At 35.3% G+C, this 25,982-nt stretch overlaps 1 non-coding gene across 1 annotated transcript; it reads right to left on the reverse strand.

The window, feature by feature from the left end:
* Positions 1-12,912: 12,912 nt before the first annotated feature.
* On the reverse strand, positions 12,913-12,986 carry TRNAV-AAC (transfer RNA valine (anticodon AAC)). The gene has a single exon. It is a non-coding gene; the product is annotated as a tRNA-Val (tRNA).
* Between the last annotated feature and the right edge of the window lie 12,996 nt (positions 12,987-25,982).

The following is a 25,982-nucleotide window of genomic DNA, read 5'->3' on the forward strand; positions in this document are numbered from 1 at the left end:
ACCATGCTAGCTCCATTGGGCATCATGTTGTAGAAAGGTAGGGAAATTTGGAAGTTTACATGGCAAGGAAGGAAGACCGATACCAAGAAGTTCCACTTGTTTAGTTGGAAAATGATGAGGCATCAAAAGATGGATGAGGATTACAGATTAAAGACGTTTCCCTTATAAATTTGCCCATGGGAGACAAGCTACTCTAGATATTAATCATAGATAAAGCAGACCAGTAAGAAAAAGTCATCTGGAGGAAATATTTCTGAGTAGGAAGAGATGCACCGATACAATGGAGGAAAATCGTAAAAATGTTCCCAAATCTAGAGCCCTATGAGCACTGCGACCCCAATCATCCAATCAAAATGTACATCAATTCGAGGTAATAAGAAGGAAATTCAAATCTAGAAGGACAATATTATGGGGAATAACCCTTTATCCAGTAATCTGGAATTTGCTTCCACTAAAAGCATGGATGGAAGCACATAATCTAACCCATCTGATTCACATCTTACAGTAGTATGATCGCACAAGTCACTGGAAAGGATGGTTGTTAATGAACGCCCCTATTATTCTTCAACCCTTGGTTCCTATATTCTTCTGTGGCTTGAGTAGATGTGTGGCTTGGGATCTCAATACTAAGTACTAAAGAGGCTAGGGAGAAATGGACTTTAGAGTCAAAGACGGCTACATTCATCAACTTCGATTGCTCCCCCTGTTGTAGCGATCTCCCATCTGAAAACACATATGGAACAACGATATTCCTAAGGTTAACATATTCAATTGGACTATGGTACATGATAAACTCCTTACCTCAAAATTTGAGAAAAAGGTGCATCCAAGGACCATAGAGATATGCCCTATTCCAAAGGGATGAATAATTGGTTCATCACTTATTTATTGCTGCTTCTAAAGAGTAGTATGGAGGTTTGTTTTTGCTAGCTTTTGCCATCAAGTGAGATGGTTTCTTTCTTGGAGAGAGATGTTTCCAAGCTGAAGTAAATCCTATACAGACACTTTTAGAACAATCACATCTTTAAGAGTTGATGGAATGCCCTCCCAAAATAATTATGTTGCAGAGTATCGCTGATAAGAAACAAGATGGTCTACAACCAAACTTGGGATAATTTAAATGTTATAGTAGTCAACGTGAAAGAGTTGTTGTGATAACACATCTGTATCAGACTCAAATATTTCACTGAAACAAAGGTTACGGACAAGGACATGGAGGATTATTTCAAACCTTTTGAAATCCAAAGCAATTCCTAACCACATGGAATTATAAACACAATCTCAAATATTCTAACCAAAGCCCATGAGAAGAATGCACTTCTCGGGGGCATCTAATTAAACAAGGAAACAATGTGCAAGCCATTAATTGTGTTGGGAACTCTTTGATATTTATCAAATTTTTGATTGGTGATTTCATCCAAGTGAATTCTAATCTATATATGGTCTTAGCTAGAGTAAGAGAAGAAGTTAAAACCTTGGGAAAAGTCTCCTCCTACAATATGAAAGGAGAATTCAATCAAGAAGTAGATTGAATTCAATAAAGATGTAGATTACTGGGCCAAAATGGCCTCCTCCTTAACCTTGGGCCAATGCATAGAAAATGGGATAGGCATCCAATTAGCCAAGTAAACAAGGTGCAAGCCAACGATTATGTTGGGGATCTGCTTTGTTTTTGTATAATTAGTTTTGTTGTGCTAAAAACAATCACAGATTTATAAATATATGCATGCTTATTGCTCCTTATGTTGAGGTTTCATTAGTTGTTTGTGCATACAATCAGGTAAATTTCTTTAAGTTTTAAAAGACATTCATGAGAAAAATAGCTTCAGAAACAAATACTGAACAACAAACATGTACAGTGCAGCAAACCATCAAACAGACACATTAACACAGTGTTTTGATGAAGGTGTTCACCCCTCCTAGGCTACATCTACTTGGTCCAACTTCCATGGCTTGGGCCTCTGTATTATCTCAATGTGAAAAAAATGTTGTTTACAAAACTCTATGGCTCTTGATACTTGTACCAATGTATTCAGAATGTCTAAATTAGCCAAGAACACCTCTTTTTGAGCTCAATTTGGTCAAAAATTACTCAAGATATGCTTCATTCAATGTTTCCCTAGGAAACCCCGCTAAAACTAGAGAAGACTCCAGTTAGCACCGCCAAAATTGGCAATTCCGCTGAAATTGGCGCGCCTTCAAAACCGTTGCCATCTTTAAATACGAATTAATTAACTTAAACCCGGATTAGTGGTGCTCTAAGTGCGTTTATCCTTTAACGTTGGCCATGGTTTACATTGCGTGGTCGTATGGTGAGGGATCTGGCTCCCTCTGCTCCACCGCTGGCATCGCTGTAGGCTTAAATAAAGGATTGTGGCCATTGTTTATCAAACCCGCCGCTTAGTTCAATGGTTATGCAATAGAGTTGGGAGGGGGAGGTCACGAGTTCGACCTGCCCTCCGCCTGTCCCTTAATACATTTTTCCACCCATATATATATATATATATATATATATCCAAATATGCATACATATAAACAATGGTGCATTTACCATATGACATTTAAATGCACCATTGTTTATATGTATGCATATTTGGAATTATATATATATATATATATATATATATATATATATATATATATATATATATATATATAGATATATATATATATATATATATATATATATATATAATGTTATTTTATATGATTTAAAAAAAAAACCACATAATATTCACCATGAACTTATAATTCCACCTTGGAGGACATTGAGTAATTTCAGTTTCACATAACCAAATTGGCGAATTGTGAAGTGACACTTGTCACAACCTCATTAGGAAAAAATTGAAAAAGGTTCCCATCATGCTGACTGTACTACCATGTGATCATTTTGTCATGTTTTGCAATTTTTTTTAGTTTTTTAGGAAAATGAAAAGTAGGGCTTTTCTCCTTCATATGGACTCGATTTTTAGTGAAATGAATTGCGTTGCGATCATCTTAACGATACAGACGCAGTCGTATAGGTTTCAAGCCAATCTGAGAATTTTGATTTTTGAGCTAAATACTGAGCACCTGATCATTCCTCTTCACTAGAAGCCTTTTGGACCCCAAAATATACTATCAATTGTTCATAAGGTTAGGGTACAACGCCTTCACCTTCTCGGTCTGCAATCATTTGGCTTGAGGAGGATTTTTTCCCTTGAGTCCCACTCTAAGGTATTCAACATCCCCTCTCTTTGAAGGTTTGGTTCTTTTGTCAAGTATGAGATCCCGTTGAAGCTCATCTAGATATTCTGGCAAGAAATCATCTATTGATGGCAGCTGAACATGCTCTCCTTAATCATCAATCAAAGGAGGCTCAAACAATCTCAAATTCTCAACATTAACAACAGAGTATATTTGCATATAAGGACACAAATCAAACTTAAATACATTGTTACCAATCTTTTCCAGAATTTTAAAAAGATCATAACAGATTGGTTTAAGATCTTTACCCTCCCCTTGAAGTCTCTCTTTGCTAATATATAACCAAACTTCATCACCAACTTGAAATTTGTGATCAACCCGGTGTTTTTCATGCCTTGCCTTGTAGCTGCTTTGACTTTTCTCAAGTTGTTCTTGCATTCTATGATGTATCAACTGAATTTTCTCTATGAACTTCCTTGCCTTATTGATGTCACTTTGACCTTCAATGGCGACATCTTTTTCAAAGATGAAGTCCAATGGCAATCTTGGCAAATACCCATAACATGCCTCAAATGGCGATGTGTTTCTGGAAGAATGATTTGCCCCGTTGTATGCATGATGTATGTAATGCAACTGTTCATCCCAAAACTTGGGATGTTTGCTGCAATATCCTCTAAGAAGATGAATAATTGTTCTATTGACCACCTCGGTTTGTCCATCTATTTGTGGATGAAATGTTGTGCTCTTCTTCAACTCTGTGTCCATCATGTCCCACAAATTTGACCAAAAATTCCCAAGAAATCGAGAATCTCGATCACTTACAATAAAAGTAGGAAGACCAAAATGAACCCAAATGTTTTGGAAGAAAAGATGAAGTATTTGTTCAGCTGTAATTTGCTTTTTACATGGTGTTAGTATGCACATTTTGTTGAACCTGTCTACAACTACAAACAAGTAATCATGACCTTTCCTTGACAATGGAAGACCTCCTACAAAATACATTGAGATACTCTCCCATGGACGTGAAGGCACAGGAAGTGGAGTGTATAAACCATGTTTCCTATTGCTAGGTTTACTTGTAGCACATAAAGAACATCTTCTTTTGAAATGAGAAACATTATCCAACATGCATGGCTAATAACAATACCTTTGAAGATTCGCTACTGTCTTGCCTACACCAAAGTGTCTAGCAATCAATGAAGCGTGTGCCTCCCTTATGACACTGTTTCTTTCTCCCTGTGGAATACACAACTTGCTCAAGTGATACAACAAACTGTTATGTACATGATAATCCAACTCTTCTATTCAATTTCCTTGACTCAAGCTTGCATATACTTCTTGAAATTCACTATCTTTTGCATATTGTTCTATGTAACTTTCATGCAAAACATAATTATACTCGAGTATAACAGATGAATTTACAATAGGCTTTGAAAGCATATCAGATACCTTGTTGTAGATTCCCTTTTTATACCTGATAACCAAATGAAATTGTTGTAGAAAACCCATCCATCTGAAATTTCGTGACTGCTGCAACTTTGACTGTGACTATAAATACTGCAATGGTTGATGGTCGGTATGGATGATGGTCTTCTTCCCCATCAAATAGTGCTTCCATTTCTTAACACTTGTATCAATGCATAAAGTTATTTGGCATATGTGGGATAGTTAGTTACAACTCCATTAAATATTTCAGAATTAAATGAAATGGGCTTACCATGTTACAATAGAACTGTTCCCATCGCATAATCGCTTGCATCCATTTGAATCTTGAATGGCTGTCTAAGATTTGGAAGTGCTAATATCGGTGTTGAACTTATCATTTGCTTCAAAGCATAAAATGATTTATGTTGTACATCTCCCAGATGGAAGACTTTTTTGACACTTGTCAATGCATGTAATGGAGCTGCAGTGGAAGAAAAGTTAGCAATAAACTTTCTCCAATATTGTGCTACCCCTAAAAAGCTTCTTACCTCTATAACTGTATTGGACTTGGGCCAATTCAAAATGACCTCAACCATAGAGGGGTCGATTTTCATTTCACCTCCTCCAACAATGTGTCCCAAATACACCAAATAAGTCTTGCCAAATTCACACTTTGATATCTTTAAAAACAACTATTATTTTCTCAAGATATCAAGTACTTTGTTTACATGCACGACATGTTCATCTCTTGACTTGCTGAATATGAGGATATCATCTAAGTATACAATGACAAAATCATCTAGAAATGGTCTCAATACATCATTCATTACCCTCATGAAAGTAGCTGGAGCATTTGTAAGACCAAAAGGCATAACAAGCCACTCAAACAATCCTTGTTTAGTTTTAAATGCAATTTTCCAAATGTCTTCTTCAGCTATCCTAACTTGATGATAACCACTTCATAAATCTAACTTAGTGAAATACTTCACATACCTCAATCAATCAAGAAAATCATCAATTCTTGGGAGTGGATAACGATTCTTTACCGTGATTTTGTTCAGTGCACGAAAATCCACACACATGCGCCAAGTTCTATCCTTCTTTGGCACCAAGAAAATGGGTGAACCACATGACAAAGTAGATGGGTGTATGATACATTTTCTCAGCAATTCTTGAATTTTCTTTTTGATTTCCAAGCTCTCCATAATAGACATGCGATACATGCCAATGTTCGAAAGTGGAACATCTTGTTGCAACTGAATCTCGTGCTGAATTCCCCTCTTGGGAGGTAACCCATTTGGTTCCTGAAACATCTCATCATGATTGCTTACCACATCAAACAAATCAGATTTCAATTTATCATCACAACCCTCAAAAAATTTATAATCAATATCATTCTTTTTCTTGATCCAAGAAGCACAAAATTCTTACTTGCATTTACTAGTCCCTTCATCTGCCCTGCATTAACCAAAGAAATGTTCATCTTTTTGCGATGGGCCCTCACTATGTACTCCACCCCATTCATGAGCAATATGTATTTGTTGTCTTGCGATAAAATACTGCTTTTCTATCATACAGATAAGGACTACCCAAAATTATTTCTGAGATGTCAAGTGGAATTACATCTAACTCAACTTCATCAATGAACTTTTCAGTAATGGCGAACATGAATAAACACTTCCTTGTAACCTGTAAGTTTGCATTGTTATCTATCCAACCTAATGGATACGGCTTATGATGAGGTACAGTTTCAAGGTTTAGTTTTTTAACCAAGTCTTCTGAAATCAAGTTTTATTGTGACCCACTATCAAATAATGCATCAATCTTTGTATCATTTGAAATCACTCTAACATGAAACAACTCTATTCTTGCCTCTTCATTTGGAGTGTTATTTTGACTATGTGATGAACTAGTGCTTGCAACAATTTCTTTTCCTTTTGTAACCATGGTTGAAATCTTTGTCTCATCACCAGAATCTGAACCAAGGTCATGTTTTGTGGTAGCAGTTGTATTTTGTTTCCCCTTATTGCTTTGTTTCTTAGGCCTTAATTTTGGATGCAATTTCCAACACTGGGCTTCATCATGACCCTCTTTAGAACAATGTTTGCATGCGATTTTCTCCCCTTCTTTCTTCACACTTGCATTCTTCTTTCCATTTATTTTTCCACCCTTTTCTTTCTCCTTACCCTTGAATGGCCTTCTCTTACTACCCTCTTCCTGAATGTTCTTTCCTCTAGATTCAAGGTTTGTGGCTTGCACACATACCTCATCTAAGTTTTTTGGATTAAACATAAGGATAATATGTTTCGGATAGGAATGTAAATCCCCAATATATTTCAGCAATGTATCTTGGGAATTCAAATTCACTACTAATAACAAAGCCCTTTTCCTAAACTCATGTGTATAATCTTGGACTATTTGGCCTTTAAGCTGCCTAAAATTCTACCAACTCATAATGGTTTTTTGCATATAAGCTAAAGGATAAAACTATCTTTTAATTGCAGAACAAATTCAACCCAAGTGATGGATATCTTAACATGGATTCTCATTTCCTCTTGAGTCTTTGCTTCCCACCAAACTAGTGCAACTCCTTCTAGCTTCAATGAAGCCAACTGGATCTTTATGCCATCTTCTTGAAGGTTCTGAATTTTGCAGTATACCTCCAAATTTCAAATCCAATTGTCCAAATTTTCTACATTCACCTCTCCATTGTACATGGGAAGTTCTAATTTTATGTCCAATTTCAGTAATGAAGTATTTCCTTTTGGGGTTTTGGAATGAGTATGGGCAGTTTCAGTGGTGGTAGTGGAAGATGATGTTGTGTGAGACAGTGAAGATGATGAGGAAGATGATGAGGATGGTGGAGATGGAGGTGGTTTTCCACCATTCCCTTTGGAATCTTTCTTCTCATCATTTTTTTCCTTTGAGCTTCCTTCTCCATGTGGAGGTTTAGAACTCTCTCCAGCCATTCTAGCATTCCTCTCTTTATAGAGGACTTTAACCATCTCAGTCAAAGTATAGAAAGCTTTCTTGAATTCTTCATCTTCTGAAGAGGGACCTTCAGGCTCTCTTTCTCCATACATAATGGCTATGGATTCAGACTCAGAAATTGGTACTGCGTGTATCTCTTCAATCTCAGTTGAAGACAAAACTTGAGGAGTTTCAAGTGTAGCTGGAATTGGAGCTTTGGGTGGTGGAGATTGTGGCCTTGTAACTCTCCTTCTTCTAGGCATTACCTTAGGGGTTGCAACCAATAGTTTCCCTTATCTTTTTTGCAACTTTAACCTTGTAAGCATCACAATTTTGCAACCATTAAAACCCTAATTGGACAAACTCAAGCAATCAAGCAATTCAACCTTTGCTATGATACCAACTTGATCTATTTTTGTATGATTAATTTTGTTGTGTTAATAACAATTACAGATTTATAAATATGTGCATCATTATTGCTCAATGTGCTGAGGTTTCATTAGCTGTTTGTGCATATAATCAGGTAAATTTCCTTAAGTTTTAGAAGACATTCATGAGAAAAATAGCTTCAGAAACAAATACTGAATATCAAACATGTATAGTGCAACAAACCATCAAAGAGACACATTAACACAATGTTTTGATGAAGGACTTCAACCCTCATGGGCTACATCTCCTTAGTCCAGCTTCCATGGCTTGGGCCTCTGTATTAGCTCAAAGTGGAAAAAATGTTTTTTACAAAGCTCTATCACTCCTGATACTTGCACCAATGTGTTCATAATGTGCAAATTAGCCAAGAAAACCTCTTTTTTTTTATCTCAATTTGGTCGAAAATTCCTCAATATATGCTTCATTCAATGTTTCCCTAGGAACCCCTCCAAAACTGGAGAAGACTCTAGTTAGCACCGCCAAAATTGGCAATCCCATCGAAATTGGCATGGCTTCAAAACTGCTGCCATCTTTAAATATAGATTAATTAACTTAAACCCATATTAGCGGCGCTCTAAGCGCACTTATCCTTTAGGGCTGGCCATGGTTTATGTCACGTGGTCGTATGGTGAGGGGGCTGGCTCCCTTCGCTCCGCCGTCAGCATCGATGTAGGCTTAAATAAAGGATTGTGGCCACCATTTATCAAACTCGCCGCTTGGTTCAATGGTTATGCGATGGAGTTGGGAGGAAGAGGTCACGGATTTGACCCGCCTTCCACCCATCCCTTAATACATTTTTGCACCCATATATATATTCGATGCCTTTGGACTTTGACTATACCATACGACATTTAAATGCACCATTGTTTATATGTATGCGGATTTGAAATTATATAAGGTTTCTATATATATATATGATATTAAAATCATATAAAATAATATATATATATATATATATATATTTAAAAAAAAAATTCCACATAATATTTATCATGAACTCATAATTTCACCTTGGAGGACATTGAGCAATTTCACCTTCAAACAACTAAACTAGTGAATCGTGAAGTGACACTTGTTATAGCCTCATTGGGAAAAAACTGAAGAAGATTTCCATCATGCTAATTGTACTGCCATGTCATCATTCTGTCATGTTTTGCAATTTTTTTTAGTTGTTTAGAAAAATGAACAACAGGCTTTTTCTCCTTCATCTGAACTCAATATTCAGTGAAACGAATTGCGTTGTGATCATCTTAACGACACAGACGCAGTCGTACATGTTTCGAGCCAGTTTGATAACTTTGATTTTTGAGCTAAACACTGAGCACCTGATCAAGGACTTTGATATTTATCAAAGCTTTGAATGACTCCATCCAAGAGGATTCTAATCTATCTATGATCTTAGCCAAAGTAAGAGAAGAAATTAAAACCTTGGGTGAAGTCTGCTTCTACCGTATGAAAAAAGAATTCAATACAAAATGGGGTGGGCTATATATGTATCATCCCACATTATTTGGAATTATCACGAATAACTCAAAATTTGTTAGTCAGATGGCTCATCATCAAGTTCTACATGGTAGTGGCTTTGGGTTGAGAACTTACGGGCAAAACTCATCTCCTCCCACATGTGTATTCCCCTATCGATTCTTCATATTAAATTCCCATTTGTGATTATAACTTAGCACTATGGGATTAAGCAACCAACCATTATGTGAATTGGGAGTAGTCACATCCATTCCACGTATTGTCAGGTCTTCCGGAAAGGCGATTGAGTGAGAGGTTGGGAAATTTGGATATATGTTGAAGTCGAAGAGGAATGTTGCAGAGAATTCTTGGAAAGCCATGTTTTGGGGTATGACTCTTACATTTGTTATTTCATATTTCTGGATTTTTGGTATGTTGGTCACTTGCATTCGAATTGCTAGAATTCACTCTATCTCTCATTGACTTTCGTTGGCATGCTTCAAAACTTATCCTAGAACCTTCGTAAAGACTCCCTCCCAACAACATTCAACAAGGACCCAAGAAGTTCTAACTAAGATAGATTCAAATTTGTCTGCACATTGGCTAACTAGAAGCAGAGGAAGATATAATTTTACATTGATTTAGGTTGAAATTTTGTCTTTCTAGGGAGGATTTACAATAACACATTGTTACTTGGGAGCAGGAGCGAAAATGGGTGCGAGAGTTACATTTTCAGAAGCTCCCGGTTTGGGAGTGAATCCTGGAGCGTTTTATATATATATATATATGTCAACAAAAACATATAGAATAATGAATTAGATATAAAAAAACATAAAAATACATAGATTGAACCATATAACAACAATCATCTAGAAGTTATAATCTTCATCAACCACGTTGACAAGTTAGTAACATAGTAACATACAACATATTGAGTCTCATGATTCATCAATCTTAAAGTTTGAAGCTTTCAGAATTCAATATATAACATTTATCATCATTGATCACCAAAGTTGTACTTGTAAGCTAAGTGTAACCATTACAACAAATAATATCTAACATGAAATGAAATGAAACAACTTTCAACTTTCATGAAGCATCTTCATTACTAATGAGTTATAATTGCCAACTTCAAACTTAAATTGTCATATATTGTTTAAAAAAATATCATAATAAATATGAAAGAGTCAAGAGTTATAAAAACTACTAGAAACTAGAAAAGACAAGTAAATCTATTAGCTATTTATTATGCTTGGGCCTCTTGCCACCACAAGAAATGTCTAATTTTTTAGTCTTGCTGAAAAATCAAGATCTTTGTCATTAATATCACCCTCTAAACATTAATATCCATAGGTATCTTTGTCATTACCTGTGTATTTGTATAGGGATCTTTGTCATTAATATCGCCCTCTTAGCATTAACATAAGATAGAAAAATCATAGCATGTCAAGTCAAGATTTTGTTTGAGTGATGCATACATTTTTAGGAGGGTCATGATAGACGAGTTCAACAACCAATGTCACTAACATCAAGGTACGTAGAGGGATTGGTGCTCTTGATTAAATACGAGTTCCATACCCTAATACATGACAAAATTCAATGGAAACATTGCAATCCTCCAATCCTGAAATCCTGAAAAACTGATAAGTCTGCTAGATTTTGAATGAAATCTAAAATTCCACTTTCTCCAATATGAAATTTAGTGAGGTTGGAACCACTCTCAAACATCCTGAGTCATTTGGTAATGTTAAAAATTTAAGTAAAATGATGAAAATGAAGATTATGCAGAATGTCACTTTTACTTTAAGAATTTAACATTACCATGAATAGCATATCAATACTAGGGCCATAGGCTTGACCATTAAGCTGCCCCACTCAAAACTTATTTGTTTCTTTGAAAAAAAATTGCATTTCAAACATTACTGCAAAAACAAATTTGCAAAAAAAACTAAATGCTTTCAAAAAGACAGGGAGCGATTTTTTTTTAGAGAGCGTGCTCCCGAAATCACTCCCTTTTCGGGAGCGCGCTCCCGACCCACTCCAGGGTCGCTCCTGCCCGAAGTACGGATTGGGAGCGGGATCGAGGGGAGGGAGAGGGGCGCTCCCCCGCAACACTGCAATAGCACAACATAAAACATTGTTACAAATAAAACACGCTACTATATTTCTAGTCAAATGTCAAGTAATGCTTTGCTCATGCTCATTCGATTTCCAAAATATTGTTAAATCTGCGATAAATATAAGGATTGCTACCAGATATAAGCAATCAAGAAGAAATATAACATCCCATAACACTTCTCTTTTTTCAGGTTTATAAATAAATATAAGTGAAATAGAAAAAGAATTTTTCATTTTTATGACTATACTGCTAAAGAGATATAACATTTCATTACAAGTTTCATTTTTATAAATAACTTATATGCCAGCAATCCAGAGAACATGTATATTAACAATACATAAAAGGCACCTAAGTGAAATAGAGGAAGAAAACACATACATGCAAGTCTTTGCCAATAAATCTTTTGTTGAATTTTCAAGCTATTCAGAAGAGAGACACTAACCCAAATAAAGTGAAATGGAGGATATATTTTATTTTAATAGATAACCTGTACGCATACCTATAAATATTTAACCAAGAGGTCTTTTGAACTAGATACCCTGCAAGGAAAAGGCATATCAGTAAGTCCTTACCAAACAAGATATGTTCTGTTGAATTTTCAAAATCTGCATGCCTATAGATCTTTAATCAAGAGGTTCTTTTAACCCAGATATCCTGCAAGGAAAAGGCATATTAGTAAGTACTTACCAACCAAGAGATGTTTTGTTGAAGTTTCAAAATCCACTAAACACTAAAGGGAGGGTTTGAACCTCCAACCTTGTGGCTGGTAGCCACACAATTTATCACGGAGAAGGTAACGTACTTGCTATGGTAGTTTATCAGTCTAGCTTTCTTGGATTCAGACATTGTTATCACTCAGTCCTCTAAGTATCATCATGAAGTCTTACTCTGATTATTATTGTTATCACTCAAGTCTAGCTCTCCTGGATTGAGGCATTGTTATCACTTAGTCCTCTAGTATCATCATGAAGTCTTACTCAGATTATTATTGTGATCACTCAATACTCTAAAGTATCATCATGAAGTCTTACTTTGATCCTACTATAATCAGTACCAGAATCTCAATACTCTAAAGTATCATCATGAAGTCTTACTTTGATCCTACTATAATCAGTACCAGAATCCTCTATAATTTCTCAACATGACATTTAAAACAGTGGATCTTTTATCTTTCTGTCAATAACTGATTATCCATTAGTACTATTATAATGTATTCCATAATTCAGTGCGTTGACATTTAAAACAGTGAATCTTTTATCTTTATGTCAATAACTGATTATCCATTAGTACTATAATAAAACTTCAGACTGCAGGAAAAGGGATGGCGCCGCCCGGACTTGAACCGGAGACCTTCAGTGTGTTAGACTGACGTGATAACCAACTACACCACGGCACCACATGTTTGAGGCTGCAAGACAAAACAAATGTTGCTACTCGAACTCGAACCGGAAAGAAATGCAAAACCTTATTCCAGAAATTCTAGAAATGGTATCATTGTTTCAAGGAGTCAACTTGTTATGAAAAACTGATGAAACTAAATAACATGAACGCATGTTGTATATGGGCCAGGTTATTTTCAAATGGAAGGTCCTGGCTATGATGAATGCATGGCAGATTTGATTAATAAGTTTGCCACCACTTTGTAGATGAAAACAGTTGATCAAAGGCAGTACCACATCCATTCCCTTCTTGCAAAGCAAAGCCTGGTAAATGCAAGAATGGGGCATCGTTTGAAAGGTTTAAATCTGACATAGAATGCACTTTAGGAAATGCATCACATTGTTCAATCAGGAAATATTTGATTGTTTCACTGCTTCACTTCATTTGATTCTTTATGCCCCGTTGGTATTGTGTTGATTGAGCAAAGGACAAGGTCGATTTTAGTATTCAGCATGGGGTGAAGCCTGTGTGGCCATGGTTTTTTTTTTTTGGTGGCTGAAATGGGAATGCGGGTTTGATGAAAAAATATGAGTTGCAGCAATAAGCTAATGGAAGTAAGTAGCAGAGACAACTAAATTGTAATCACAAATATGCTTTTGTATTGAATCAGTAATTCAGTAGATTTTAAACAGCGGATCTATTCCATATTTCAGTGCCGATGTTCCATCTTGACCTTATGATCTCTTTTCCTTATTATCATGTATTCCACATTTCAGTGGGGATGTTCCATCTTGCCGTCGAAGAAAAAGATGCTGCAAGAAGCAGAGAAAGAATTGGCGCCGCCCTGACTTGAAGCGGAGACCTTCAGTGTGTTAGACTGACGTCATAACCAACTACAACACGGCACCTGATGTTTACGATGCTGCCATACTACATGGTGGAACGATATGTATGAAGCTGCAAGAAAAACAATATCGCCGCCCAGATTCGAACCGAAAGGAAATTCAAAACCTTATTAAAGAAATTCTTAGAAATGGTGTCATTGTGTCAAGCAGTCAACTTGTTATGGAAAATTGATGAAACTACAAGAACAGAATCGCATGTTGTACCTGGGGCAGGTCAATTTCAAATGGAAAGTCCTGTCTCTCGTGAATGCAGAGCAGATTTGATTGATAAGTTTGCCGCAACTTTGTAGATGAAAACAGTTGATCAAAGGCAGTACCGCATCCATTCCCTTCTTGCAAACCCAAGCCTAGGAAATGCAGGAATGGGGAGGCATGTTTGAAAGGTTTAAATCTAACAGACTTGGTATAATATACTTGTTAGTGAGGTTGATTAGGTTAGGTTGTGACAGCAATACCGGGAATTCGCATTTGCAAATTCATCATGTTGTTCATTCAAGAAACATTTCATTCTTTCACTACTTGACTTCATTTGATTCTTTAAGACCTTTTGGTAGTGTTGATTGAGCAAAGGAAAATATTGGACTATTTTATTCCCTGGCAAATAAAAAAACATTAATTTTTGGCATGCCTACATATAATATTCAGCATGGGGTGAAGCCCGTATGGCCATCGGTTTGGGCTAAAACTGGGGACGTGGATTTGATGAAAAAATTTGATTAGGTTATGACAGCAATACAGGGAATTTGCATTTTGCAAATGCATCATGCTGTTCATTCAAGAAGCATTTCATTCTTTCACTACTTGACTTCATTTAATTATTTAAGACCTTTGGTAGTGTTGATTGAGCAAAGGAAAATATTGGACTATTTTATTTGCTGGCACATAAACAAACATTCATTTTTGGCATGCCTACAAATAATATTCAGCATGGGGTGAAGCCCGTATAGCCATGGGTTTTTGGTTAAAAATGGGGATGTGGGTTTGATGAAAAAATATGAGCAGTAATATTAAGCTAAAAGCTTATGGAAGTAAGTGGTAGAGACAACTAAATTGTAATCAGAGAAACGTTGTGGAAGTATGCGTTTGTATTGAATGACGTCTGTTTTCAAAGAAGAAACTGTTGTTGATACCTAAGCATTCAGTCTAATTGAATTAACCATTAAAGTTACCTTGCAAATCCTCTTATTGTAAAAATCTTACATGCCTATTGCATTTCACAATAATCCTTTATCATATATAGTGTCTGTTGATCGGGACATTGGCCTTACCAAAATATCACTGGTTGTCTTGATCTTACATCTAAAACTGCTTTGGAAATAAAATTCATCCTTTCTTGAAGGGACACTAAGAATTTTTATTGATGCCCTGGGGTCACCAAAAAATTACAGAATGATTAAAAGCACTGAAAGCCAAATCAGCATGGAGGTACAACTGATGAGTGATGCTTGCTGAGCTTTTTCTGTTAGCTAGTCAGAAAGTGGTTTGGTTCTCTATAGCCATAGTGTTTTTGTTTTTCATAGTTTATAGAAAATATATTTATAAACATGATAGCTTGCATTGAAAGGGAAACTTGCGACGATTCTAAAATCCAAGTTCAGAAATTGTAATGAACATAATTTTTTACTTTTAGAGATTCATTTAGGAAATCAGTCTGGTTTCTGTGAAGTTATGGTATAAAGTTGGGAATTGAAAATGTAACAATTGAGGAATAGGAACATCTATTTTCTATTTATGAAGGAATTTCCTTTCAAACTATTTATGTCTTTAGGTACACAGAGCAACCATGATAAATTTCTCATCTTCTTGCCACTATTTGACCAAAGGTTGAATTTTTTTTTTGCCTTGTTGGCTATAAACTGAAAGCAGAGGAAGATAATGTTTCACTTTTTTTCATGTTGAAAGATTGCCTTTCCGGGAAGGATCTATAATAACACAACTTGTTACAGATAAAGCAGAGTATTATGTTACCAGTTAAATGTCAGACAATGCAATGGAATGCGAACATTCAGTGCAGGGTCACATTTTTTCTTTGTTGGTGTTGGAGACACTGTTGGATGTGGATGGACATGCGAACATTCAGTGCAGGGTCACATTTTTTCTTTGTTGGTGTTGGAGACACTGTTGGATGTGGATGGACACGCCTGATACGGAGAATCTGGTAAGATATAATCGAAATGAAAAATAGAAGCCACCACTGATAGATACGGAGAATCTGGTAAGATATAATCGAAATGGAAAATAGAAGCCATTACTGATAGTTGCCGATATCATGCAAAATTTGAAGCCACCCTGACACCGTGCATATATCAGAGCCAGGTTTCGATCCTGGGACCTGTGGGTTATGGGCCCACCACGCTTCCGCTGCGCCACTCTGATGGCGGTCGAAAGGTTTTCTGGTTTGTATTATAATGTCAACATATAATTATAACTCTTTGGCATCGATGTTATAAAGCATCAGTCCAACAACCTTACTCGGAGAATCCGATCTCTTAAGTATATATCCACATTATTCTTTGGACACAGACTTTTTGGTTCCATGATCATCAAGTGCTAATTTTGTTTTACTGCTATTCTAGTAAAGAAGAATAGTGATAATTTTGTTTTACTGCTATTCTAGTAAAGAAGAATAGTGATGGTGATGGATGGTAAATGATCCACTGTAATGTGGCAACATTCTGTCAAACTCGCGGTTTTTTTGTGGATTAGCGGTGATGAGATTTTCAAGATGTCCATTTAAATGAATAGACAGAATGCACTTGTTTAGCCACCTCAAATTGAATCATATAAAGGTGTCTCACTGCAATTAGTAATGGATATGGACTGGCACACAAGAGACAAACAGTCAAGTAAAAGATCAAAATAGAAGTCACTTCCGATACGAAGCAGAGCTTCTTGTTGTAACAATCCTACATGGTTATTGCATTTCACAATAATATTAAAGCATATATGGTCTCTTTTGATCCGGGGAATAGCCTTCATTGGTTATCTTGATCTTCGAGCTAAAATTGTTTTTGAAAATCTTTCATCCTTATTTGAAAGGGCACTAGAAGTTCAGACATAAATGTCCAAATAAGTTGAAACTCAATTTTTATTAATGTTTATAAGTTAGCAAAACAACAAAATGATTAAGGAACTGAAAGGAAGACAAATCAGTATGAAGGTCCAATTAATGAGTGATACTTCTGGTTTTAGTTTTTGGTAACTAGTCATTTAAGCGGTTTGGTTTTGTGTAATTATATTGATTTGTTTTCCATAGTTTGTGGAAAATACATTTATAAACATAATAGCTTTCCTGTAAAAGAAAATGATTGAAGATCCTAAAATCCAAGTTTGGATTTGTGTAATTATATTGGTTTGTTTTCCATAGTTTATGGAAAATACATTTATAAATATAATAGCTTTCATGGAAAAGAAAATGATTGAAAATCCTAAAATCCAAGTTCGGAATCTATATGAATATAATATAATTTTTTATATTTAAAAATTCATTTAGGAAATAAGTTAGGTTCCAGTGAACTTAAGATAACAAAATGTGACACTTTGAGGAATAGGAGCATCTATCTTTTATAGGACATTCCTTTTAAGCTATGTATGTCTTTAGATACAAAGAGCATTGCATGACAAATTTCTTATCCTCTTATAACAATTTGGTACTTGTATGTCTGACAACTATTTGAAAATTTTAGATACAAAGAGCATGCATGATAAATTTCTCATCCTCTTATAACAATTTGGTACTTGTATATCTGACAACTATTTGAAAAAATTCCCCTTATGTTTATGTAGTGTTTGTGGGTGATGTTTTCTATAATGATTGAAAGTTGAAATTTGTATGCATGTTGACTAAACTGGAAGAGAAGAAGATATCTTTTCACATGGATTTCAGCTTGAAAATTTACCTTTCTGGAGGACTTATAATAACACAACTTAAAACATTGATTAAAATAGTTACCAAGTTTGGCCCTATGGGTGGAAAAAGTTCAGAAATTCGTTGATACAATTCGGTTCGCGATTTAATACCTTAATTTCAATGCGGTACGGAATGTTTGGTTCATGAAATCAATTAAATTGGCACATTGTTCTCCACTGCCGGGTACGATGCTCCATAACAATGTTTGAATCTCTTCTGGTCATTAAGCAAGCAGCGAACGTAATGCGTATATATAGAAACATCCATTCCCTTCTTCCAAAGTAAAGCCTGGTAAATGCAAGAATTGGGCATCTTGTGTACATCAAGTGATGTTTGAAAAGTTTAAATCTGACATAGAATGCACTTTAGCAAATGCATCACATTGTTCAATCAGGAAATATTTGATTGTTTCACAGCTTCACTTCATTTGATTCTTTATGCCTCGTTGGTATTGTGTTGATTGAGCAAAGGACAAGGTTTATTTTATTCCTTGGTAGATACTACCAAATATTCATCTTGGGTATGCCTAAAAATAGTATTCAGCATGGGGTGAAGCTTGTGTGGCCATGTTTTTTGTTTTTTTGTGTTTATGCTGAAATGGGATGCGGGTTTGATGAAAAAATATGAGTTGCAGCATTAAGCTAAGAGCTTATGGAAGTAAGTGGCAGAGATAACTAAATTGTAATCGCAATATGCTTTTGTATTGAATCAGTAATTCAGTAGATTTTAAACAGCGGATCTATTCCATAAAATATGGGTTGCAGCATTAAGCTAAGAGCTTATGGAAGTAAGTGGCAGAGACAAGTAAATTGCCGCAACTTTGTAGATGAAAATAGTTTATCAAAGGCAGTACTGCATCCATTCCGTTCTTACAAAGCCAAGCCTAGGAAATGCAGGAATGGGGACATCCTGTGTACATCAAGGCATGTTTGAAAGGTTTAACATACTTGGTATAATATACTTTTTAGTGAGGCTGATTAGGTTGTGACAGCAATACCGGGAATTCAAATTTGCAAATGCATCATGTTGTTCATTCAAGAAACATTTCATTCTTTCACTACTTGACTTCATTTGATTCTTTATGACCTTTTGGTAGTGTTGATTGAGCAAAGGAAAATATTGGACTATTTTATTCCCTGGCAAATAAACAACTTCATTTGATTCTTTAAGACCTCCTTTTGGTAGTGTTGATTGAGCAAAGGAAAATATTGGACTATTTTATTCCCTGGCAAATAAACAAACATTCATTTTTGGCATGCCTACAAATAATATTCAGCATGGGGTTAAGCCCGTATAGCCATGGGTTTTGGGCTAAAAATGGGGACGTGGGTTTGATGAAAAAATATGGGCAGTAGTATTAAGCTAAAAGCTTGTGGAAGTAAGTGGTAGAGACAACTAAATTGTAATCATAAAACTGTTGTGGAAGTATGCGTTTGTATTGAATGAGATTTGTTTTCAAAGAAGAAACTGTTGTTGATACCTAAGTATTCAGTATAATTGAATTAACCATTAAAGGTATTTCGCAAATCCTCTTATTGTAACAATCTTACATGCCTATTGCATTTCACAATAATCCTTTATCATATATAGTGTGTATTGATTGGCCTTACCAAAATATCAGTGGTTGTCTTGATCTTAGATCTAAAACTGCTTTTCAAAAAAATTTCATCCTTTCTTGAAGGGACACGAAGAATTTTTACTGATGTCCTGGGGTCACCAACAAATTACAAAATGATTAAAAGCACTGAAAGCCAAATCAGCATGGAGGTACAACTGATGAGTGATGCTTGCTGAGCTTTTTCTGTTAGCTAGTCAGTAAGTGGTTTGGTTCTCTATAACCAAATTGTTTTTGTTTTTCATAGTTTATAGAAAATATATTTATAAACATGATTGCTTGCATTGAAAGGGAAACTTGCGATGATTCTAAAATCCAAGTTCAGAAATTGTATGAACATAATTTTTTACTTTTAGAGATTCATTTAGGATATCAGTCTGGTTTCTGTGAAGTTATGGTATAAAGTTTGGAATTGAAGATGTAACAATTGAGGAATAAGAACATCTATTTTCTATTTATAAAGGAAATTTCTTTCAAGCTATTTATGTCTTTAGGTACACAGAGCAACCATGATAAATTTCTCATCTTCTTGCAACTATTTGACCGAAGCTTGAATTTTTTTGTTTTTGCATGTTGGCTATAAACTGAAAGCAAAGGAAGATAACATTTCACCTTTTTTCAGGTTGAAAGATTGCCTTTCCAGGAAGGATTTATAATAACACAACTTAAAACGTTGTTACAGATAAAACAGAGTATTATGTTACCAGTTAAATGTCAGGCAATGCAATGAAAGAAGATAGATCTATCACTGTCCATGGCATGCATAATGGGAGACTGCATTTCAACGATTTAATGATTATGGCGATTAATGGTCGCTGATCCACTGGAATGCGAGAACATTCAGTGAAAGGTGACATTTTAGAGGAATAGGAACATTTATTTTCATTTATAAACGAAAATCATTTTAAGCTATTTATGTCTCGAGACTACCGGTACACAGAGGAACCGTGATAAATTTCGCATCTGGTTGCAACTATTTGACTGTAGGTTGAATTTTTTTTGCATGTTGGCTAAACTGAAAGCAGAGGAAGATAACATTTCACATTTTTTCAGGTTGAAAAATTGCCTTCCTGTGAAGGATTTATAACGCAACTCAAAACATTGTTACAGATAAAACAGAGTACTATGTTACCAGTTAAATGTGAAGCAATGCGATGAAAAAGGATATCTCTATCACTGTCCATGGCATGCATAATGGGAGAATGCATTTCAACGATTTAATAGTTATGGCGATGGATGGTAACTGATCCACTGGAATGCGAGAACATTCCGTGAAGGGCGACAATTTTAGAGGAATAGGAACATCTATTTTCTAAGGAAATTCCTTTCAAGCTATTTATGTCTTTAGGTACACAGAGGAACCATGATAATTCTTTCACCTTCTTGCAACTATTTTACCGAAGGTTGAAATTTTTTTTGCAGGTTGGCTAAACTGAAAGCAGAGGAAGATAACATTTCACATTTTTTCAGGTTGAAATATTACCTTGCTAAGAAGGATTTATAATAACACAACGATAAAACAGAGTACTATGTTGCCAGTTAAATGTCAGGCAATGCAATGAAAGAAGATAGATCTATCCCTGTCCATGGCATGCATAATGGGAGATTGCCTAGGATTTATAATAACCCAACTTAAAACATTGTTACAACTAAAACAGAATACTATGTTACCAGTTAAATGTCAGGCAATGCAATGGAATGCGAACATTCAGTGAGTTTTTTCTTTATTGGTGTTCGAGACACTTTAATCCAATCGCATCAAGCTGTATCGGTTCAGTTTCTGTTGGATGTGGATGGACACGCCTGATATGGACAATCTGGTAAGATATAATCGAAATGAAAAGTAGAAGAAACCACTGATAGTTGCCGATATCATGCAAAACTGAAGCCACTACTGATACCAAGCATTTATCAGAGCCAAGTTTCGATCCTGGGACCTGTGGGTTATGGGCCCACCACGCTTCCGCTGCGCCACTCTGATGGCAGATGTTCAGAGTTTTCCGGCACGTTTAGGAAACTTATATGGTAGATTAATTTCTTTTATCCATTGAACTGTTGCTTCCGTTGTCTTTCAGTTTGGTAGCATTTCTGCTCTTTCAGTCTCATCCAAGGGTTTCATTGTTTTAGACATGAGTAAGGTTCCAATCATTCACAAATTTTATGTGTAAGGTTTACTTTTCAACACAAAGTTAGAGATTTATATTCATTGATATTAAAATATTAAAATGAAAAATAAAATAAATAAATGAGATAAATGCATAGAAAAGATATTAACCATTAAAGTTTTAAAATATTAGAATTACACTTTAATACGGAAGATTTTACTTCCATATATATCTTAAAAATATTAAAGAGTTTCACCACTGGTTGACAAAAAAAAAAATTGGAGAGAGATTAATAATAATGAAAAATGATGTTGCAAAGGAAAATTTTAAAATTAAATATATATTTGTGAAAATAATGAGATTAGCATAGATATTTATAATGTTCAAGTATAGGAATTAGGTTAAAAAGATAATAATTTTCACATTATTTGGAATGGTGTTATAATTCATTTGTTCGTTGATTATTGGAATAATAGAAATATGGATAGACGTTTTTTGTACTTCTGTAATTTGGAAATAATTATTTCACTGTTTCAAATTGGATCTAATTTAAAAATATATATAATATAATAAATATGGTAAAATAACGTTGAAATGCTTATATCAATTTATCATAAATTTGAAACATATGTAAAAACTAAAAAAGTTGAAACATATGTAAAAACTAAAAAAGTGATCCTCATATAATTAGACACACTGAAACCTTGTGTTTTTACTATTTAGATAAGAAAGGGACTAGTGCATTAAATATGTGTTTTGCTATTGCATCACCCTACAATGTTCTTCTTAGTGCCCTCTAATTTTTATGTATATGATGTGTAAGTGATACGATAAATTTGACTTACATCTTTTGATTTCAAGTAAATATTTTTTTTTGTCATTTACAAAAAATTATAGCTTTTATTTTTGTTATAAATTTTTTTTATAAATAGTTTTAGTATTTATTTTATATTTAAAAAAAATTTAAATCTCAAATCACAATTTTGTTTATTTAAATAAATATAATTAAAAAAAAAATGGTTTGTCAACCGTCAGTGGATCTTCCACTTTAAATTGCACGATTCACATTTTATAATTCTTTTTAATTAAACCAAATATTGAAAGGGTTTTCAGGTTTGTATTACAATGTCAACATTTTGTTATAACTCTTTAGCAATAATGTTGTAGAGCGTCGCTCCAACAACCTTATTCCGAGAATCCAATCTCTTAATGATTTCTCCACATTATTCTTTGAACACGGACTTTTTGGTTCCATGATCATCAAACGCCAATTTTGTTTTACTGCTCTTCTAGCAAAAATGAATAGTGTTGGTGATGGATGGTAAATGATCCACTATAATGTGGCAACATTCTATCAAGGCTCGCAATTTTTTTTTTTGGTGGACTAGCAGTCTATGTGAAGATCCTTCCTTAATCCTCTAACTACAAACTAAATTTATTTTATTTAAACACAATAAGAAGGGAAATAACTTATTTATAACGCAACATTTATTTGATGATAATATACAATTTAAATTTATTTACAACATATTAAACAAGTAAGAATTTCATTGCAACCATTTGCATAAGTAATCAATAAATGGATGAATAGATGTTCCAATAGCTTAGTTGAGATGCTCGTGAGTTCCTAACTCTGTTGGGATGCTCCTCTTAACTACCTAACTGGATTTGCCTCCCAGCCAACTAGGAAGTATTTCTTAGCCCAAGGAACCTCCACAGGTTCCCTAGCCCTTCGAGCCCAAGTCCAACTAGATGTAGTGTGTCCAATTTTAACAAACACTCTTCAGATCCAAGTTTGTATTCCCTCATTTATCTCTCCATTCTCTCCCTTCTCCTTCTCCACATTCCCCCCCCAAAACAAAATCCTCCAAAACAAAAGCCAAGACCAAGGATTCTCCCCTCTCCTCTCATCATCCTTTCCCTTTTATGCCTCTTCCTCTCAACCACCTATCATTAATGTTGTGACTACCCCTCATCCTTTCATTTAGTTTCTTTGACTTTTCTTACCATATCTTGTTAAAACTAGATTTGAGAAGACATTTTGGGGATAAGATATGGATATTTAATTTGGAAATTAATTGGAGAAGACCATATCTCCTCCCAAGTAGATTTTGAGAAGAAACCTTGGGATATGGATATTTAATTTGGAATAAATGGAAGGAGACAATATCTTATCAAAATTAAATTTGAGAAGACAAGTTGGGAATTGAATAATAACAATAATAAAATTTATATTAGTAAATAAAATTACAGTTTCACAAATGTAGGTATATACCAATATTTCTTGATAACTATAAGTTAATATTTTCAAGTAATTTAAACACTAATAAAATTTTCATGATAAGGTTAAGTAGGGCATTACATACACCCCTCCTTCAGAAAACTGTCCCAAAGTTAGAGTGAAAAAGATACAAGGTGTTCGAAAACAATTTGACAGTAATGCATAACAAAATAGAGAGAGATTTATAGTAGTAAACTTAATAAGTCAGGCAATGATACCACTACCCATCAAGAGTCTCCAACTAATCTATATCCTCCTATCCTTCCTAACCAACTTTCGTTCTCACTCTATCCATCCTCTATTGCTATGTACTATAGCATTGGTTATACCAATCTAACCACTAATAAAACCAATATGGCGAAAGTGTCGACTATATCGACCTAACTTCCCTAGCAGGCAACTGGCAATCATCATCACTCGTCTAGGGGAGCGTGTCCATCACTCCCTCCCATGATTCCAGGTTTAGAGGTTACTATTTTGGAGAATTTGGTATCTACGGATAAATACTAATTCCCTAGATAAGTAGCCATATCTAAAACAATTGTAGAAATTCCCACTGTAGATCACCTGATAATGCAATATACTAAAGCAAAATACTAGATCTACTTCTACAATCAAACTCTGCAGAAGCTTAATTAATTTGAGTTAGATCAATCAGAACACATATAACAGAGAAGAAGAAATCATACACATGAAACACAGAAGAATACCCTGGGAAAGCCTCAGCCTAAAACCCCAGTCTCTGTATTATCATACAAGTGGAAATATGTTCAGATTACAAAAAGAACTAGCTCACAAGCTATCCTGCTCCCTCTGTTGCTCATAAACAGTCAAAGGCTTCTCACAAACCTTCTCCTCTGCCCTCCAAACCTCCTATTTCCTTGCGCAGTTTTTCCTCGGGTCTAGTGCTTCCACTTGTGTGAATTCCCACCTCACACAACTCACTTGGCTCAGAAATAACTACACAAACCGGAAGGAGATAAATTCTTCTCCATGGATGAGCTTCCTTTATAGGAAAAATCCATCCAACTAATAGTACATTGTACCTCCTCTGATCTCAACTAGGTCTCTGTCTGAACTGACATGCATGAGTTATTTATAAGAGAATACTCAGTTATTTGAAGTGCAGTAGTTACATGCATACAAGCATTAACTAACTGAACTCGCAATTAATTCAACAAACTGTTTGAATTAATCTAACTGGACTTGACTCAATTAACTGAGCCAAATAATTACAACTCAATATTACAACTCATCCTTATCTTTTTAACTGATAGATAAATTCATGAATTAATAGATAAACTGTTGCATGTCCTCACATAGACTTCATGTTTGATTTTTCACAACTAATTAACTCATGGTGAATTAATTAATTTATTTTCAAACAACTGTTAAGTTCAAATTCGAATTTTACTTCCTATTTTAATCTAGGGACTGACTAAAATAGGAATCCATCCTGAACTGCTAAAAATAGAATGCTATTTTTAACACTTCCATTTTTCCATTCCTTGTTGCTCAATCCAGCACTGGTACCCAAACTGCTATTTTTAGCATTTGTTGTTATTTTCAACACTCTCTCTCAGCAAGAAAGACATTCAACTCCAACCCGATCCTGTACCTTTGGAATGTTCTGCATGCAACACTTCTCTCAAGTGTGGTTGCTCCAGCAACTCTAGAAACAAAAAAAACTCCCAACTGACCTCTCTATTGGGCTAGAAATATACTCTGATGCTAAAGCTCTACCTGCTGCTGACAAGTGCTCCCTCTCTGACCTCTGAACTGCTGCAACACTCCATGTATCTCGCATCGTTGCACACCTCTCTGTGTCATCCTGCACTGGTGCAACACTCCTGTGCCCCTCACATTGTTGCAGTTTGCTAGCTCTACACAGTTTTGGGACTCTTGCACTGTATCTCTCTCTGTCGCTCCATCCGCATTTGTCTCTACCCAATCAACCGGTGCTGCTACTCCTCGTTGGGGCTTCTGTAGCAAAATTGAATCAAAGAGGTTGGATACCTCAAGGATCCTGCGCCTATTTCAGCCTCCTTGGGACGATCACTCCACATCGCCCCACCTCCTACCTGAAGGTATGGCTACATGTGATCCCTCTGCCCACCTGGGTCGAAATTTCCCCTACTGGATGTCTTTGCATGAGTAGATGTCTTTACTCGATCTCCTCTCGGCTTATCTAGTTGT

Source organism: Pinus tabuliformis, chromosome 6 (genome assembly GCF_031772625.1).
Source record: "Pinus tabuliformis cultivar Carrire ecotype Pingquan chromosome 6, CPIR1, whole genome shotgun sequence".
Taxonomy (NCBI): domain Eukaryota; kingdom Viridiplantae; phylum Streptophyta; class Pinopsida; order Pinales; family Pinaceae; genus Pinus; species Pinus tabuliformis.